The 18217-nt window shown below is 41.3% G+C and overlaps 1 protein-coding gene across 5 annotated transcripts in view; it reads left to right on the forward strand.

Moving 5' to 3' along the window:
- The window catches only part of LOC105689925 (protein-tyrosine sulfotransferase), a 108066-nt gene that overhangs the window by 22444 nt on the left and 67405 nt on the right, over positions 1-18217 (forward strand). For all 5 annotated transcript variants that reach the window (XM_048653409.1, XM_048653411.1, XM_048653410.1 and 2 more), the window contains one exon: positions 15333-15432. The gene's annotated coding sequence lies outside the window, so the exon portion shown is untranslated. The remainder of the gene's footprint in view (positions 1-15332; positions 15433-18217) is intronic.

Consider the following 18217-nt stretch of genomic DNA (forward strand, 5'->3'; position numbering starts at 1 on the left):
GGAGTAAAAAATTTTTTTCGATTTTTCATTCGATTTAATGTACGAACTAAGTTCATGGGAAGTTGCCAGAAAAGTGAATAGAAAGAAGAACTCCTTTCCTTCGTCTGTAGTGTTTTGGATAAAAACGAGCGAAAATTTGACTGCGAAAGGAGGATTTTTTTTTTTTTTTTTTGTTTGCCACATTTCGTTTTCTTGCGGTTCTTTTAATTACCCACATAGGTATACCATATAGAGCTACCGCGCTCGACTCATCACATATGTATGTTGTACCTAATACGCGAGCTTTATGCAGACCATGTATACGTAGTTCGAAACACGAAAGCGTTGGCTTTTGATTTTTAAAAAAAAAATAAAATTTTTTTTTTTTAATTTTCTTTGCCGACGAACCGTGCAGGCCACGTAATACCTACCGAATAGCCTGCGGGAAGAGACCGAATTATTACCATATGCCAACATTTTGGCCGTACGGTAAAAGTTAGCTCGAAAATTCCGCGGGACCACGCGCTGGCTCGTTACCGTTTTATTCCAATCATCAAAGTTGTAAAGGGCTGCGATCGCAGTAGTACACGAATATGGCTACATTCGCTCTCATATTTTTGCCCGTGATGAAGTCTGTAGGAAGAAGAAAAAAACCACCGCGGGTAAAAAAAAAAAAAGAACGTTGTCTTTGATGAGCAAGAAATCGAGAACGGTTATTAAAATCTATGGGGCAATTTGTGAACGAAGAATCAGAGAAATAATTCTTTTGTAGTTTTAACACCTTATTCGATATCGTTTTTGATCTAAATACTTGCCTCGATAATCAATGATTATTTTTCGCTCGAAGAAAGAGGAGAGTTGTCGTCCTGCAATGGAAAAATGCGCGAAAAAATGTGTTATTTTTTGTTTTCTTCTTCAAACCTCGTAATTTGTCTTTTCATCTTTCTTTTTTTTTTTTTGTTTTTAACTCCTTTGTGTAGGTATAATAGGCGAAATTTGGATGGAAAAAAAATTTAAAAAATTAAAGGTCGCCCGAAGGGTTTGACATTTTTTTATTTTTTCAAAAGCCTTTGATTACTCGAGCGACCTTCGCGTGAGATCGATATATTCTTGATGAGAAAAGGTATTTGTCATTTTTTTTTTTTTTTTCTCTTTTGACAAAACAGGAAATGAGTTATTTTACTCGCCCGGTGTAAAATCTACGATGGAATATCTAATTCATTTATTCACTTTTTCTTTCCTTTTCCTTGTGTCGGAGCAGAAGCGAAGTAATGAAAAAGGAGGAAATCACGTTTAAAATATATGTTGCCCACGTCCCAGTGGATATGAAATAATTAGGCAAAGGCCTGTATATTCCGAAGCTGCCGAGATGAAATATGCGGAAAACAGCAGGAAATGTACTATGGGGCATTCCATGCCAAATCACCGAGTTTATTACCCGATCCTCTTCGATTTTGCTGGAATTTTTTAATGCTTTGGTACGCGTTGAAAGAACTTCGAACACCGAATTACAGCTTTTTGTCTCGAACCGTTATTGAGTTGTTAATTTTCGAAATTTTCAGGCGAAAAAAATTTTTCAATCAACTATACAGATTGGTGTCCAATATCGATATTCGCGGAAAATTGAGTATCTCTTTTTTCGTTTTTTAAATTTAGTTTCAGAATGAAAATGAACGAAAATCATCCGTAGTAATTATCATGTATTTATACACGTTTAAAACTCGAAATCGACGTTGATAACGAGATTGATAACCAATCTATCGTTAATTAAAAATTATTCTTCCACTCGAAAATTTGAAAAATCAATAACTCAATAACGGTTCGCGATAAGGAGCTAAAAACTGGTGTACGAGTCGTTTTCGATACGTACGAAAACATGAAAAAAAAAACAAATTCAAAAAGCAGTATCAAAAAGGATCTGGTAAAAAACAGGGTGACTTGGCACGGAATGCCCCATACAGAAGCAGCTTCTACGTTATCGCGCAAATTGAATTCGACGGTGGAACATATAATGAACCGTTATTACCTCAGAACCTCTATGGTGATGTCGGTGGATATAGGGGAGGTCGAACGTTTGAACTCCATTGATGAGAGAAACTTGAAACTCGCGCGTATATATTTTCGGTACCTACTTTTTAGATTTTTCCGCCCTGAAAAAACGCTGTTTTTTCATCGGCCTACGCGTACCATGTGATACCCCAACCCCCCTAAGCAAGCCTCGTAATTTCAACTAGTCCATTCGCTGCGCCGCACCTTGAGACTTCGCCGCTGCAACGTAATAATCTATATAGACTGTAAACTCGCGATAGGTTTTAGTAGGTTCTCCTATCTCGCGTAACGTATAGCTGAAGAGACACCCATTAGCGTACTTGTACGTACAAGTTATGTATCATACATATATACATATATATACCCGGTAGTTATGTCTATCGAGTTAAGGGAGGTAAATGCAGTAGGGCAAACTCGTTACATATAAACGAGAAATTATTGAATAACGGCCGCGGTATGACTCGGAGGCGCAAGTGCATCGGGTAAAATCGTTGTTATGCCTGCTGTTCGGTGTATCGTTGGATGATGCGCGATATTTCATTCGTATCCGATACGCGATTCAGGTGCACGTCTACTTATTTATCGAGTACCTACGTGTACCGAGTTGGGAAAAATTGAAACGTACGTTGGTCCTTGAGCGATTCGATGCAATCGCCGCACCGATGACGGTTAACTCTATTTACCGCTTGAAAACCCGTGGAGAGAAAAAGAAAAACAAAAACAAAATTAGAACGGAAGTAAAACACTCGGGTTAAGATGTAGAAGAAAATAAAAACACATATGAGCACAAAACACTAAAATTGCAGCCGATTACCCCGGCTGAAGTGCGCGTTCTTTTTATCCATCGCGGAACTGCAGGCGGTGGTACTCTACTTTCCCGAGTTCGTATTCAAATTTCATTCGTATAATTACACGTTTTAAATTGAATTCCGCTGCGAAGTCTAGGTATAGATTGTTCCTGATGTGAAAAAAAAAAAATATGCGTATAATTTTCTCTCGCGTATGGAAAATATATGCATATTGTTAATATGCGAGAGTCGGCGCGTACACAACCTCCGGTCTTCAAGTTTTAATAAAAATTTTTTTCCGAAAAATTTCAATTACTCGACTGTACATTAAATTCACGGTTCACGGGATTTAATGTTATGTATCCACCTCATATAAATTTTGAATCGTAGAAAGGTGTACGACGTATACATACCTACCGTCTACCTTAAGCATGCCACATTATGTACTCACGGCTGTATTATTTTACAGAAAAGGTTTACGAACCAGAATCACTTCTGACGTCCCTGTTCAGATTCATCCGAGCTTGTATAATATTTGGAGCATTTTTACCTCCGCATTTGTGGCGTCCAGAAATTGTTTCATCGGAGGAACTGCGTCTTGTTTCCCTTTTCTTTTTTTTTGTTTTTTTTTTATAAATGCGAATAACTGTCGTTGAATCTTGTCCTCAAGAATTACGACGTGAGAAAAATTGCCACTTTCATAAGTGGTGCGGAGATTGAAAAAAATTGACGTTTGGAGAGGTAATCGTTTACATGCGTGAACTCTGCACGGTTGAAAAAAACTGATTTAGCGCCAAATGATCCGTGAAGTAGGAAAAGCCCCGACGGGCCTTTGGGAACGAAACTTATCTGAAATAATAGGAAATCGATGGATCGAGCTCCTACGGGTTTCGAACAATTTATACGGGTCACCCTCGGACCAACCATTATCTACACCGTGGTGCAGTGACGTCGTAGTCCAAGTGGCGGGGGGGAGATGAAAAAAAAAGAGACGCAGGTATTCGAAAATTTGCGGCAACGATCGATCTTTCGGAATATTCTTACCACGTCTCGCGGCATTTGGTTAGATTTATTAATCCATTTACCGTACATCGATGACTTACTTGTACATCGGACACGTTTGTTATTCCTCGCTAGACATGCCTGTGATAATGATAACGTTACACTTCGTTCCCCGTAGCGCGCGCGACACGTCCATCCACGCACATAAAACGCATACCTTCGTCGCCCAGGACGATCGGGGTCAGCCGTTAAAAAAACGTAACACGTCCGCGATTGCCTCCGGATTACGGCGTACCCTTCACCACGTGTATGTATACGAATATATACAATATACGTATCCAACTCGTGCACGCCGTATCATAATGCGAACAATTATTCGGGGCGGTCCTCACCGCGGAAGGCGTTTTCAAAATTTCACCCAATTTTCTCCCTCGTCAGATCGAGTTACCGGATTGATTGACAAAAAAAAAAAAAGAAGTAACGGAATGACGATAAAAATTTTTCTCAATTGAAAAGCCAATAGATGAATAGGTATCGTTGTAGTAACGATAACCGAAGAATAATCCTGTATCGCAGATACGGAGATACGAGGGATTCGCTCGCGTACGGGTCGTTGACTGCGAATTCCTGCAGCGCACGGGAAAGTGCAGGTCTCGCCGCGATCAAGACAGCCTGCACGTCTACCGGTATAGTATACGTAGTACCGCACATGCAGCTTCTCTGTATAATCACGTTTATTCGCAACGGTATAGAGTGACGAAAGATCTTGATTTAATTTTTAACCGAAGAGTTCTCGCGTTATTTCCGCGGTTTTTTTTTTTTTTTTTCAACATTCGACGTATCGCTTTTGTCAAAATGATCTCCGGGGGACGCAATTCTCGAGGACTTTATTCTCGGTTTAATGCGTTTTTTCTTCATTCGTTTTTCCTGTTTTTCGAACGCGAGGCACAACCTGGGTCCTCGCACGATCATTCGTCACCCGATTGGCTGTTAAAAAGGTACAGGGCGGATAGATAAATAAATTGAAAAAGAAGTACAACGACCTGCTCTAGCACCGCTCCGTATAGTATATATATATATTTATACGTGTGTACGGAGTCTTTTGCAAAAAGTTGACACTGACAGATCGCGCACGAGTGAGAGGGAGTTCCTCTTCTTCCCGGCACCACGATTCATCCGGTTTCCCCTGCGCTTAAGCTTTTGCCGCTAGGTGCGGTGTTACCCCGCTAAACCACAGGACATCACTCGTCTCTAGCAACCTCGTTTTATCCGCGCTTTGTTTATTCCTCTCCTTTTTCTTTTCTTTCCTCTTTTTTTCTTTCTGTTTTTTTTTCTTGTTTTTACTACCCCCAGTTTTTTCGTTTATTTCTTTATTCGTTTGTCGTTAAACTCGCAACCTTATTCTTGAGGGAAACTGAAACGACTTGTGCGCGGATCGTGAACTGTAACTCAACTGCCTTGTGCAACTCAACGATCGCTTTATAAAGAAGGTGCGGAACGGCGGGGCAAAAAATGCAAAAAAAATAAAACTCACCTACCAGTTTTACCTCTCGCGCGTGTGTCTACGGCGGCGAGTAACCGGGCGAGAAAAATTATTCGCAAAATTCACGTCCACGGCCAATTGGATAACCCCTGAATCTGATAAAAGGGAAACGGTTTTGTCCAAAAAACGCTCGCGTTACCGTCACTTCACTTGTACGGATTTTTCACGCGTCGATAGTTTGTAATGTACATTACGCCAACAATAAGTAAATAACGATCTCCGACGCCCACTCCGGAAAGTTCAGAGATACGCGTGTACCGTGCAGTATATCGTATATGGATTGCCTATGTGCCCGGGCGACGGTAGTTTATCGCCGTACAGCGATAATAAATCTAACATGAGTCGGGTGTTGGTTAAGTCGGGTGTCGTTTACTCGTAGAAAATCTTTTCCACGAAGTAGACGGGAAAACGCAACTTGTGGAAATGATCGTATAACTGCGTTGAATATCCTGAATAGATTACCTATGCTACGAAGTCTTGCGAAATCTCATAGTTATCATATTTCAATTATTCTTGTCCTTGAACGATATTCGCTTTCGATTCTCTTCGTCGGAAAATGGAAAAAAGAATCGATCGAATCGAAATATTACAATTAAAATACCGCGTCGATCTGATCGCGAGATCTTGGCTTTCGGTACAACGATAACTGGAATTACGAGGAAACACGACGCGATGCACTTCCATACATCATATCTGCGGGATGCGCGACCCGTTCGGACACCCTACGCCGTGAACTGATATTACCGGAATAATCTGGAGTCGAGTATATTACCCCGTTATTGGAGGGGTGATACGTGACAGTTAATTAGCTTTAGCTTATTATTAACCGTGTAATTAATTAGACAGCGGGCGCGTTGACATCTGTGTAAATTCTTTCGTGACGTAACGGCAAAATATACCTCCTCACTCGTACCGAGCAGCGCTATCGCGAACTCCGAGCCCCTCGGTTTTTAAGAGTTTTCGTTCGTAAAATTCGTATTAAATTACCTAGAAAAAGCCGTTAGCTTAAGATTGTGGCAACTCAGACAAATTACACTCGATCCTGTTATATAAACGGGTGGCTCAAAGGGGAATCAAAGCAAGTGGCTCCTTCGAAAACGTGAATGAAAACTAAACTCCTGAAGGAGAACTCGCGCTAAAAGAATCTTCTCTTCTCCGAGCTTCTATTTCATTTTACAAAGAAAATCAAACGTGATTTTATAGAAAAATTAATAGGGTCTCTTTCTCACAGTTTTCCGCTCGCAGAGCATTCACGACGGAATGAAATAAGAGAGGTTTTGATTAAATCAGAGGATATAGAAAACTGCATATGAACTAAAGGGCGTACAGGGTGATTATAATCTGGTAAAAAGTTTTCTTTAATTTTTATCACAAGGCGCATAAAACTACGTATATACCTATATCACCCACCACCCCCGCTGTACGCGGACCTGAAACGACGCGGTCTTTGTCGTCATGAGTCTGGCTCATTATTTACCAGGCCATTAACGCCCAGTCGCATCTTTCCAGGACAGCTGCTCTATGCAGCGGCGAAGAAGTATTTTCTGGTGCACCGGTGTTTTTTTTTTTTTTTTTTTTTTTGCTCCGCAACTCTTCGTAAAAGGACTTCTCTCTATCCTCGGCGATTCCATGTCAAAAGTATTATTATCACCACTATTATTATAGTTATTCTTTTTAAAGTCCGATTTTGGCGATTTCATTCACGTAGTCGTTCGCCCATTGATCCCTTCGAGGGGGTGGGCTAAAGACTCGGGGGTTTTATGGTCGGATCGTTACTTTGAACTCGGTAGTCACTTGACCATTCATTGCGTCACCAAAGGCGGACGTGAATCACCGGAATCAATGGCCGGGCGGCCGTTGCGTAAACCAAACGATCCGACGTAATGATCCCGCGATGAAAAAACCCTCCGCACTTCGCACACCTCATGCACTTTGAACTCCGGCCTTTATACCTTGCCTTTATACCGTTATTTGACCCACCCACCCGAATCACCGATTTTCTTTACTTTTGAGGAATACCTCACCTTTGATTAAACTTTTTTTTTCCGCAAGATCCTCGCTATTAGACGTTCGAATAAAACGGAAACCGCTACGGGACCCTGACGCGTAAGGAAACTGACCAACGAAAGGCGTTCCGAAAACCTTTCGATCGATGACTAAAAGTCAGCGTGTATCGCGTGGCGAAGCAGAGATAGCCTGAGAACGGTTTATCATTTAGATTCCTAAACAATGAGACGACGAGTATTAGAGTACGAGATGAAACTGTTAGAACTCTATAGTCGCACGCCCTCATTTCCTCTCGTTGCTCTGCTACAACACCATGAAATGAGCCGCGTGTGCATGCGATGCCCGGTGGTCCCGCGAGTCGCTCAGATGACGACCGCGACGACCGGCAATCTCATTCGACGGAATCCGCGATACACGGAGTCAGTTTCTGCCGTTGGTGGCAATACTACTACGCCAGGGATAGAATTGTGCGGCAAGTCTTTACCGCACTTACACGAGAACGCGGCTCGATTCCTGCAGTTCACATGCTCGAGCTAAACGTGACGGTGAAAACACTTTTACATGTAAAGTACTTTCGCCGCAGGCAACTACTCTCCCCGCGGTACCTCGAACTTCTCCTCCGCTCCGCTCCCTCTCTTCTCATTCGTGCTCGACGCAGCTGCTCTCACGGAATATACCTATACCAAGTTTACAACTACGCTTTATACGGTATTCTCGCTCGCCCTTTTCCCGTGTCGAACAAAGTCAATGATACTTTTATAAATCCATTAGAACTGTCACTGTCACACCTAGAGACATTGCACGACCGACGTGGCGTGCTCCGGTTATCGGATCGTATTTTATTCACCGGCGAGCATCGTGCCTAACTTTATCGACCATTGAAAAAATGCTTCCTTCGAAATTCGATTTCTATAACGTTCGGTGGTAGTATCAAATTTTCAAACTCGAACCCTCCTCCTCCGCCAACGTTGTACGTTTAACTGAAATTTGAACATCGCGCGGTTACCGAACTCCCGGATGGAGTTTCAAAGTGTCGTCGGTCGTTCGTTCCGTCGTTGGAGAGCATCGATTAACTCGATCACCCCGTACACAGTGTTCGGGGCAAGCGATTACAACGAAACGACGAGATCGTATCGTCGAGCTGTTGTCTCTGACCCGATGAAACTCATCGCCGGTTTTCTCCCAGACCACGCTCTGCCAGAGAACCTCGCGAAGACGCGAACTTGACGACTCGGCTGCACCGCCCCGATTACTCGGGAGTGGCATTAAACGCGTCGGGAAGGTGGTCTGCTTCACTCCCGCTCTGGTTCGGCTCGGTTCAGTTTGATTCGGATAGTGTGAGCGCCGCGTGCACGCTAACGACAAACAAAGCTGGATTAGAACAATGGACGGTACGACTAGATGTGGGTCGTCCAGTCCTACCGGTGTGTGTGTGTGACTCGAGGAGACACCGACCTTGGGAGCAACCTCTTGTCCCAGGGATCATCCCCAGATAATATTCACCGTACACGAGGATGCAGCTCCGTGCCATTACAACATCCTACGTCCGTATAGTTCCTCCGAGTATTATATTCGGTATTCTCATCTCTCATCACGTGTTACCCAGGATTTCGTGTTTCGCGTACATACGTAAAATACCGTAAGCTGGTTACCGAACGGCGAAATACCCCGTACACTCGAGTGTAGCCCGTATTTGTTGACGAGGGTTTCAAAAGCTGGACATTTTCGAGCCAAAGTACCGATGAACATTTTCAGTCCACGAATTAAGTGAGATGGTTATCGAGTCATGTGCCGTTTTGGTGGAAGTATGGCTCCGATGATAGCGCGTTGAATGTTTGAGGGTTTTTTTTTTTTTTTTTAGAGAACACGAGACTGAGTCGAGAGCGCACGTGCGCTCGGTGATATCAGCGACAGTCGGCACGTACGCGGTTGTCGGAGAAATGCATCTGGTTTCTGCTCGGGGTATACGCGTGTTTATCTCTGTTCCTTTTCAAGAGAGAATCTTTTCTATACGAAGCTGCAACCATCGAACGTCAGTCGGCGTAACTTGCCGCAAGTTCTTTCGGATGCGGTACTATACGGTATTTCATCGACTGTTCCTAAATGCGTGTACACGTCCGTGAGAAGGTGGTTTCGCGTTGCGATTTCGATACCATACCGGTGAAGAATCACGTCGAACGTTCACAGTTCGCTAGATTTCTTTTCATCAAATTTACCCACACGTGTTTACCAACTTTGCCAACTAGATAAATCCCGGATATACATCTCCCCCCCCCCCCCCACCCCATTCCACTGCTCCATTCGCGAGGATACGAGCTGCAACACCTTCTTCGGGAATTATCGAACGGGCGCTGAGGTTAACAAAGACATCGGTTCGGGTCGAAACGTCGTGACCGCTAGGTCGATCGCTATGGCGCCGTGTCTCTCGGTGAACCACGATCACAATCACAATCGCAATTGCAATTATACTATACCTCTCACCGTTAGCCGAGTACAACGAAGATATCGCGTACGCCGTGGATAGTACGCGCCTCCTTCGATCCATAGATCCCCGGTGGTGCGGTAGGGTGTTCGGTGGTGTATTTGAGCGAACGAGTGAGAGGAGCGATAGCGGCGGCAGTCATTCCGCCAGCCGGTAAGCAACGAAGAGTGGATTTTGCATTGTTGGTACCATTATCTGGGTCAAGATGACTGGTTGAGTTAGTAGTGTTGAAGTAAAAGCCGATAATTTACATCCCAAAGCGAATCAACCGTCGAACAAATGTTTGCGGATAAAATATCTATCGATCGTAAGTACGGCCAATCCGCTTCCACCTGACTTCTGTCGGGCTTCTTCTTTTATTCCGCTGGTGCAGCTGATTCCAACTTCTATGTACTTCTATATGTCACGTCTCCGTCTAGAATGCACGCTCGACACTTTAGCTCGTAACGAACAAATATCGCAAATCAACCGTTTCTTATTCGATAACGCGAAAAAGGAATGCTTGATTTTTCAACGAGGTGATGTACGCACTTTATGAACCTCCCGAGAAATCACACCGCTACCCATTAGTGGAATAGCATTTCGTACGATTCCTCTATTCTTACGTTTGTTATCATTTTGTTTTTCCATTCGACACGTCGCCGATGCATTTCACCAGTTTTCCTTCCCCCTTCCTTCACCTTCCGGTCGTCAACAGAGGTCATGAAACCGAAGAAAAATATGTCGAAGATGGGCATGGTTACGCGCATAGTTGGAGGCGTAAAAACTAAAGCTCATGGTTATAGCGTCGTTTAGATTGGCAGTCAATACCCTCCGTATACGACGCGTTCGTACACGTGTATAGTTTATAGGCAGGTTTGAGGTCTCTGTGTAGTCTGAGGGGAGATCCTAAGGGTATTCGAATCGGGTAATACTTTTTCCCCCTGTAACGACGGCATCCAGGCACGTTTTTCATACCGTCGTAAACACCTACACAGTTTCTTCTGTACACAGAATTAACGATTATTGTTCGCGATAAAAATTGAAGAAAATCCGTTAAGAACGTCGCGATAACGCGTACCTCCCGATCTCAACGTCCTACCGCGCATAAATTGTCATCTCCGATAATTTTCATCGATCATCGCTCCACTCCCACGATCGTTCGTGTTATTATTATTTACGGATTCTTCGACGTTTCGTCACTTCGTCGCGAATTCAATCGACGCGCTCCTGCTCTTCAATTTTTTTTTCGCCCCTCGGTGTTCAACGTTCTATGTATACCCCGCGCATTCCAGACGAGCTATTTGAGTCGTAGGCGTTACACACACACCGTGTATCTCTGGAGTAACGTTGTAAGACTGCAGGGGGGGGGGGGGGGGGGGGCGGTTATTCAGCGTCGTTCTCGACGAGCCCCGCGACCTTTGGGGAACACGGGGGTCGAAGGGAGGAGGGTATGAGTATGTCGAACCGGTGATATCAAAACAGAACGCTTTGCCACGTTTAGCTATACCGTATACGAAGGGAAGCGACGCCGCAAGTATAATTATACGCGGAGCGCCGAGCGATGAGAAAATTAATCGAACCTTCGCACTCGTAATGATCGAGCGTTTTCGAAATTTATTGAAAAATTTTCAAATTCGCGTCCATTGAAACCAACTTCATTACATACCCTACTCCGTACGAACGCGTGTCTCCGAATCCGATATACTCGTTGCAATTTTGATGAAATTTTTCGATCCTAAAATATCTCCAAATTTCCGAATCAATGTTTTTGTCGACTCCCGACCGTGCGAAGCGGTTCGAATGAATATTCGCCATCAGAATGAAGAAGGTTTTTGGTTCTTTATTTTTTTTCAGCAACGCGAAGACAGCGGTAACACTGCGTAACTCGAAAGTACTGCACATAAGCGGCTTCCGACGTTGTTGCAACAGCAGCTAACGTCGACTCAAACTCTGCATTATTTCTCCCTCGATTCACTCGTTCGCTTCAACTTATTCCCTCGTTTTTTCGTGTTTTTCTCGGGCTCGGTTTTTTGTATTTAATTTTTTTTTTTTTCTTCCACCTCTTATTATTCTACCTTTTTCCCCGTTATCCTATTATTTTTTACCCCACCCCTCTTTCGTCTTTGTTATTTTTTTCCCCGTGTTAAGCTTATTACCTCGCCCACCCTGCCGCGTCACTCGCATTCGCAACGGAAAATGTAATAGAGTGTAGAAAAGGAGAAAAAAAAAAATTGGAAAAATTCTAACGGAATAAAGGCGAGGCCGTGTATGTCTCTAGGTCCGACACAGTATACATGTAAATCAGAGAGTGATTTCTGACTTTTGTCTCCTACTTTCTTGAATCAAAGTTATTTTAAATTTGCATCGTTATTTCGGCACTCTTCACGGTTTTTTACGATTCGATGCACTTCAGAATTGTAATTCATTTGTTCTATTATTTGTACGACTAGCGAATGTTTGCATTCGTTACATTATTCAATACCACGAAGTAACTCTTAATTAATTGAATATTATTAAATATTTTCGGTATTGAATATCTCTCTACAAATACATCGATATATTATGAACACACAATATATGAAAACGTACGAATTATGTGCTACGTAGCTATAACGCCGTGTGCCTAATTGAAAATTTGTACCTATACCGGGTACCTACATGCAATTTACATTTCTGCATGGTTACATTTTTCCTACGTGTATAATCAATGAAATACGAGTACACGAATTATAATACATTACGCGTATCTCGTTCGTTACAAGTTGATTGTAAATTACAATAATAATTAACGGTATACCGCTAGTCCGTCGCATCGGATTAAAACAAAATAATTAAAATTAAAATTGAACTTCATTCGAGTAGTAGATATATACGACAACGCGGTGTGATCGAACGACTTTCTCAACGGACCTCATTCCAATGTTTTTTGATTTCACGCGGCCAACTTTTACCCAGTTGCCTTTCGTAATTATATTTGATTATTTTCACCCCACAGACGATTTTTCAAATACTGAATTTCGAGGGTGGCTGCATGAGATGTGCCTCCGATTGTTTTTTCCGTTCTCTTTTTTTCATCCGTATTTTTATTACAAAACAAGGAACGACGCGCGCTGACTTCCTGCATCTACAAATTTCCGGCTTAGTGTGTTTACACTCATGTACTAATGTGTGTGTATAAAAAATAAATGAATCGAAAAAAAAAAATAGAAACTAAGTCTCGGAAATGAAAAACAGTTTTAAAAAATTTTACCCGGCGTGGTCGTGGAAAATTCAAGTACTTTCGAGAGAGAGAGAGAGACGAGGAAGACACGGCGCGGAGTCCGGAGCATTAATTCAACGGAGGCGTTGAATTTTTCACCCTTTTGTTCCGAATGACTCTTTCCGCGGGCGAACTTCGCGTCTCCGATATTCGTAAATTAAGATGAGGTTAAAACTTTTTCAAACGACGATCGATCGACGAACTTTATCCCGCAGCACTCGGCTGATACATTTATAAACATAAAAAGTGATCGTTGGGCAGAAATTAAAAGTCGCTGATGATCGTACTACCCCTTCCCCCTTCCCCCCTCCTCCTTCCTACCCCCCCACATTAACGGCCAACGGCAGCGCGATTCTCGATCGCGCCCTTTCTCCCCGTCAATTTGGGTACTGGAGATCTTTGTCAAAATTTTCTATAAGACAAAGAACTTTTATAATCTGAGTCCCTCTCGAAAATACCTCGCCGAGGAACCCATTACGCAATGCTGCAGAAAGGATCGAGATACTTGGGGAATAAACTGCTGAAAGACATAATGAAAAAAAAAAAAGGTAGCGATGCGCCCCGCAGTGTTTTTATCTTGTGAAAGCTCAACTTTCAGAAGCTCTTTGGCCCTCTTGCTCATTTCGTGAAAGTCTCTTTTCCTGCAAATCAAAGAAATTAGGATTATATTGTCTCATGCGCCACGAATCTCGAGCGTATTATGAAATTATTGAATAAATTAAAGTGACGTAAAAAGTTCGTTCGGCCTTTTTTTTCTCAGTGAACTTTAAACGCTATTCATTCACCGAATACCGAATGACGGTCGCGTCAACGTTGTTATACATACACATAAAAAAGTTACTTTCGAAGTCTTTGAGTTGTTCGGAAAAATGATTCTAGGGGCGGAAGGAGGAGCGATTTTAAAAAGTGCGATAAGTATAACAGGTGATCAGCGCGATGACGAGTCATCGAAAGAAATGATTTTTTGTGTCGAAATGTCATTTGAGGTGGGGGGGACGTTTCTTTTCTTCCAATTGCATATGGGCAAAGTAGAGAATCGAAACCTGAATTTTGGCAAAAATAAAAATATAAATTTACGTTCCTCACGCATAACGATTACGAAGTTAGTCAATTCTTTTCTCACGTTTTGGAGCAACAATGCCAAATTCTCATTTCGAATAAAGTCTCCTCGAAATAATGAGAACGTGATTGTAATAATCGGCTCTGTAGTTTTGCAAAATTGCGTGTAAAGTACACAATGTGCAGAGCCTCTCGAAGCTTCATCATCAACTCTAGCTTATACGCCTGTATATCAATAGGATTACATGTATAATCCTTTTTACACGAACTATACACCACAATAATAACTACAGGGTTACATACGAGTAGATCTGCAGTGATCACCCCTCGCTATACACTGACTAGACTTTCTATATTCCACGCAGTTCGGGATTATTTTCTAAGCTTCTTTAAGGATTACGATGGCGCACCGCAACAAGAAGTATTATATCTATACCGGTTGATTAATTAACGGCGTTATGTATTCGTATTATACCTGCAGTCCGTACAATAACGTCAATAACTTCCGCGAACACTTACGAATTTTTTTGCGAAATTTTATCCTCCAATTTTCACACACATTCGATCTAGCAAAAAACAAAAAAATAAACAAAAAGAAAGAAAGAAATCAGGATAAAAAATTAATTTCTCAATATTCGTCTAAAAAATTCAGCCTTTAGTGTAGGTACGTAATATATCTCTTTGGCTTCTTTTTCTCCTCTTATATATCCCATATGATAGGTACATAAGACCAGGAAAAGACAGTATACGGTTCATTTTCTATAAGCCTTCGGAGATCAGAGGTAGAGACCCTTTCTGATCCACCCTTATATTAATACCTTATGCTATTCGGAGAAGAAAATAATTTCACCGAACCCTTCGTCGTATATTTAATGCGCTCGAGTACTATTCGCCGTGTTTGAATTTTTTTTCTTTTTTATTTTTTTTTTTCTCGCTATAAAAAATCTCCCCCATTTTTTTATTTGCCATAGGCACGTATCACATGTATAATCGGTTGTATCTGACATATGCTTACGTATTGATGTCCCGTACAATAAATTTTACGATCGTCCGGTCGTAACGGTTGATCTGATAATTATGAAATATGTTATACTCCGCAAGTGTGTTATGGAATACACCTCGCATTATTATGTTGAAAGTTGATTTTTTCATGAGATTATATTAGAGTTTAATTTGTTACAGGCTCCTGATACAAAACAGCGAGAGATTATCATATCTGGCTGCAGGCGTTCACGCGCGTTTCCAATTTCACGAGTAGAGAAGTTTGATCGAAACGCATCGGGTAAGTTCGTTATAATTTCGAACATTGCTTATTTTCTTCGGAAGCGAAATAAAAAAAAAATGGGAAAAAAAGAAAATTAAAACTATTACGATATAAGTTGCTGTACGAAACGTAGTTACAGGCATAGGAACTACTGTAGCCTACACGCGACATCTACTTATATACGCAATTGTTCATTGTCACCGTTGAACAATGCGAATCTTTTCTGAATTTATCCAATGTTTCGCCAAGTATTCATGCATTGTTCGAGGGAATATAAAGGGCGCTTTTACTCACGCTGAAAGTAACTCGAACTTCTGCGATAGACGCATCTTTGAATAATCGATATTTCAAAATAATTCCATACGCCAGCGACATTTCGATTCTGTAAAACTTTGGAAAATTTCAGACTTGCTCCGACGACGAGAAAAAATTTGAATTTTTTTCTTTCCGCGGATGATTTTTGTTTCTCGTTACAATTGGTCAGAAAAAATTGCGATCGACTATTTTTTTTTTTTCCCGTGTACGATATCGCGACGATTTTTAGCCGCCACGTCGATAAATGATCTTCGAAACAGGTAATGACGACGAAATAATTGAACGGATGTTTGAAAAAAGAAAAAAAAAAAAAAAAAAAAAAAAAACCGATGAAAATGTAGTCGGTAAAATGAATTATTTTGCGAAGGGAAAAAAGCTGAGGGAACCCGAGCGAACGGATCTGATTGATTTGTCAATAAATTCGACAAATTGTTTGAAGTGTGCTTATAGATGTCCTACATATGTATGCGCATCTTTTTATAAATTCGATATCGTTTCATCTTTTTTCGTCTCGTTTCATTTTACAGTTTTACGATTCAATGATTCGTATAAACAACGTTACACGTATATTATATACAAGTTTCGTATGTACCCACATATGTATGGATGTACATGAATTCATGTGTCGTATCCATTCGATACTTTTTATCGAAATATATCTATGATTTTCGTTTCAAATCATTCGAATATAATTTGCCTGCATGCAATTAAATACAGGTATGGTAGCTACGTACACGGGGTAGTTAGATTCCATTTGAAAAGGTCGCGTGTACCCACGGCAAATTAAACACGTTTACTTTACTTTGAAATTACGTACCTATGGCTGCTGTGCATCGGCGACGAAATACGAGTACAAATTAGAGCAGGGCTCTGGCGATAAGCGCCAACGACGGGAATCATGTTAGTTTATTATAAACGTACGCCCGTTTTTTCATTCCACTTGCATTGAATTTTTTTTTTTAATAATGAATTCCAATAATTATTGAATACGTACAGAATTTTTTTTTTTTTTTTTTTTTGTTCTCACACGAAAAAAATAATTCGCCAACTCGCTCCACGGTGTATCGAGCACTGGGTAATAACGCACCAAAATTACACGCTCATTTACATAACCGTATAACTTTTTTTTTTTTTTTCGTAACGTATATATTCGGTTTTTTCGGAATCCTTGAGCCTCGAGTAGGTATAAGCTACTTAGTTCGGCTATTTCGCATGTTTTAGCATTTTTCCTGCGACTTCGGTGCGAACGAGTTATATATTTATATGTAGAAGAGACGGTGTGAGTTTTTTGCTAAAACGTGAAAGGGAAGGAGGAAGAAAAGCAGTAATATTTTACGGCGCGTTGACAAGAGCCGCAGCTCGTACACGGGGCGAAAGAGAAACGGTGTTTGGAAAAAGAAGGGAAAAGAAAAGAGAAAAAAAAAAGCAAAAAAAAATGTTTGGAGATCGCAAAATAAGGGAAAAGAGGGAGAAACAACTCGTCGTCCTGCTAGGCAGGATTTATAAAAGGGATGTTGCGAAATACCCATTTACTTCAGAAATCTAGAAGCAATACCAAAAGTTCTTTGATATTTTTCTTTCTGTCGCCAACACTCCGACGTCTTGTATGTACGTGTATAAGTCTTACACACGTAGGTACGCGCGTGCTTCTCTCACATACGCAACCCTATTTTTTTGGCTTACATATTCCAGAATTGTTTTAAGCTTTCGTATATATATACCTATAGTCGTTGACCTGCAAAGAGTTAAGCTCGTACTTATCGTCTAAAAGCTCGCACCAAGCAGTTTCTGGAATTCTCTAATTTTCTCCTTGTCGTGTACCACGATTATGTGTGGATATGTATATTTTATATATTATATGTGTATGTAAAATTGAGCGCGTCTATTATACATATACCTAACCTACATTTCAGTGCTCCGATCTTCATTACATTAACAGAAGGTATTTTGCATTTTATACGAAATTTGAACTACGAAAATGAGCCTGAAGCTGCGTAACGCTCCTCACACTTCGATAAAATCTTCCTCTTCCTCTTCTCGTTTCTTTTCCTCCCCTCCCTCCTACCCTCTTCTCTCGCTCATTCTCGATATTTTGTATCTTGCAATTTTCGAATTTAAAATAGCCTATTTCTATACATATACCCTACTATATATGCACGGCGTATAATATGTATACACATATCAACTGATATTATATTCAGACGTGAGAGACCATATCCATACAGGTGTATGGTATACCGCATATGTATATGATGTAGATCTCGGAAATCCTGGAGGAAATCTTCCTCCGCTTATACGGGTACAACTCTCGGATTACCTTCGTCTGCAGGAAGATTTTTTTTCAAGGGCTGTTTAAACTATACCCGTATAATACAACTCTCTCGATCCTTTTCCCCTACCCTGCGCAACTTTTCCCTGCCTTTAAACACCTTTTTATACGATTTATAAATGTATGTGGGACTATACATATGTACCTGCATAAATATGT

This window comes from Athalia rosae, chromosome 3, assembly GCF_917208135.1.
Source record: "Athalia rosae chromosome 3, iyAthRosa1.1, whole genome shotgun sequence".
Taxonomy (NCBI): domain Eukaryota; kingdom Metazoa; phylum Arthropoda; class Insecta; order Hymenoptera; family Athaliidae; genus Athalia; species Athalia rosae.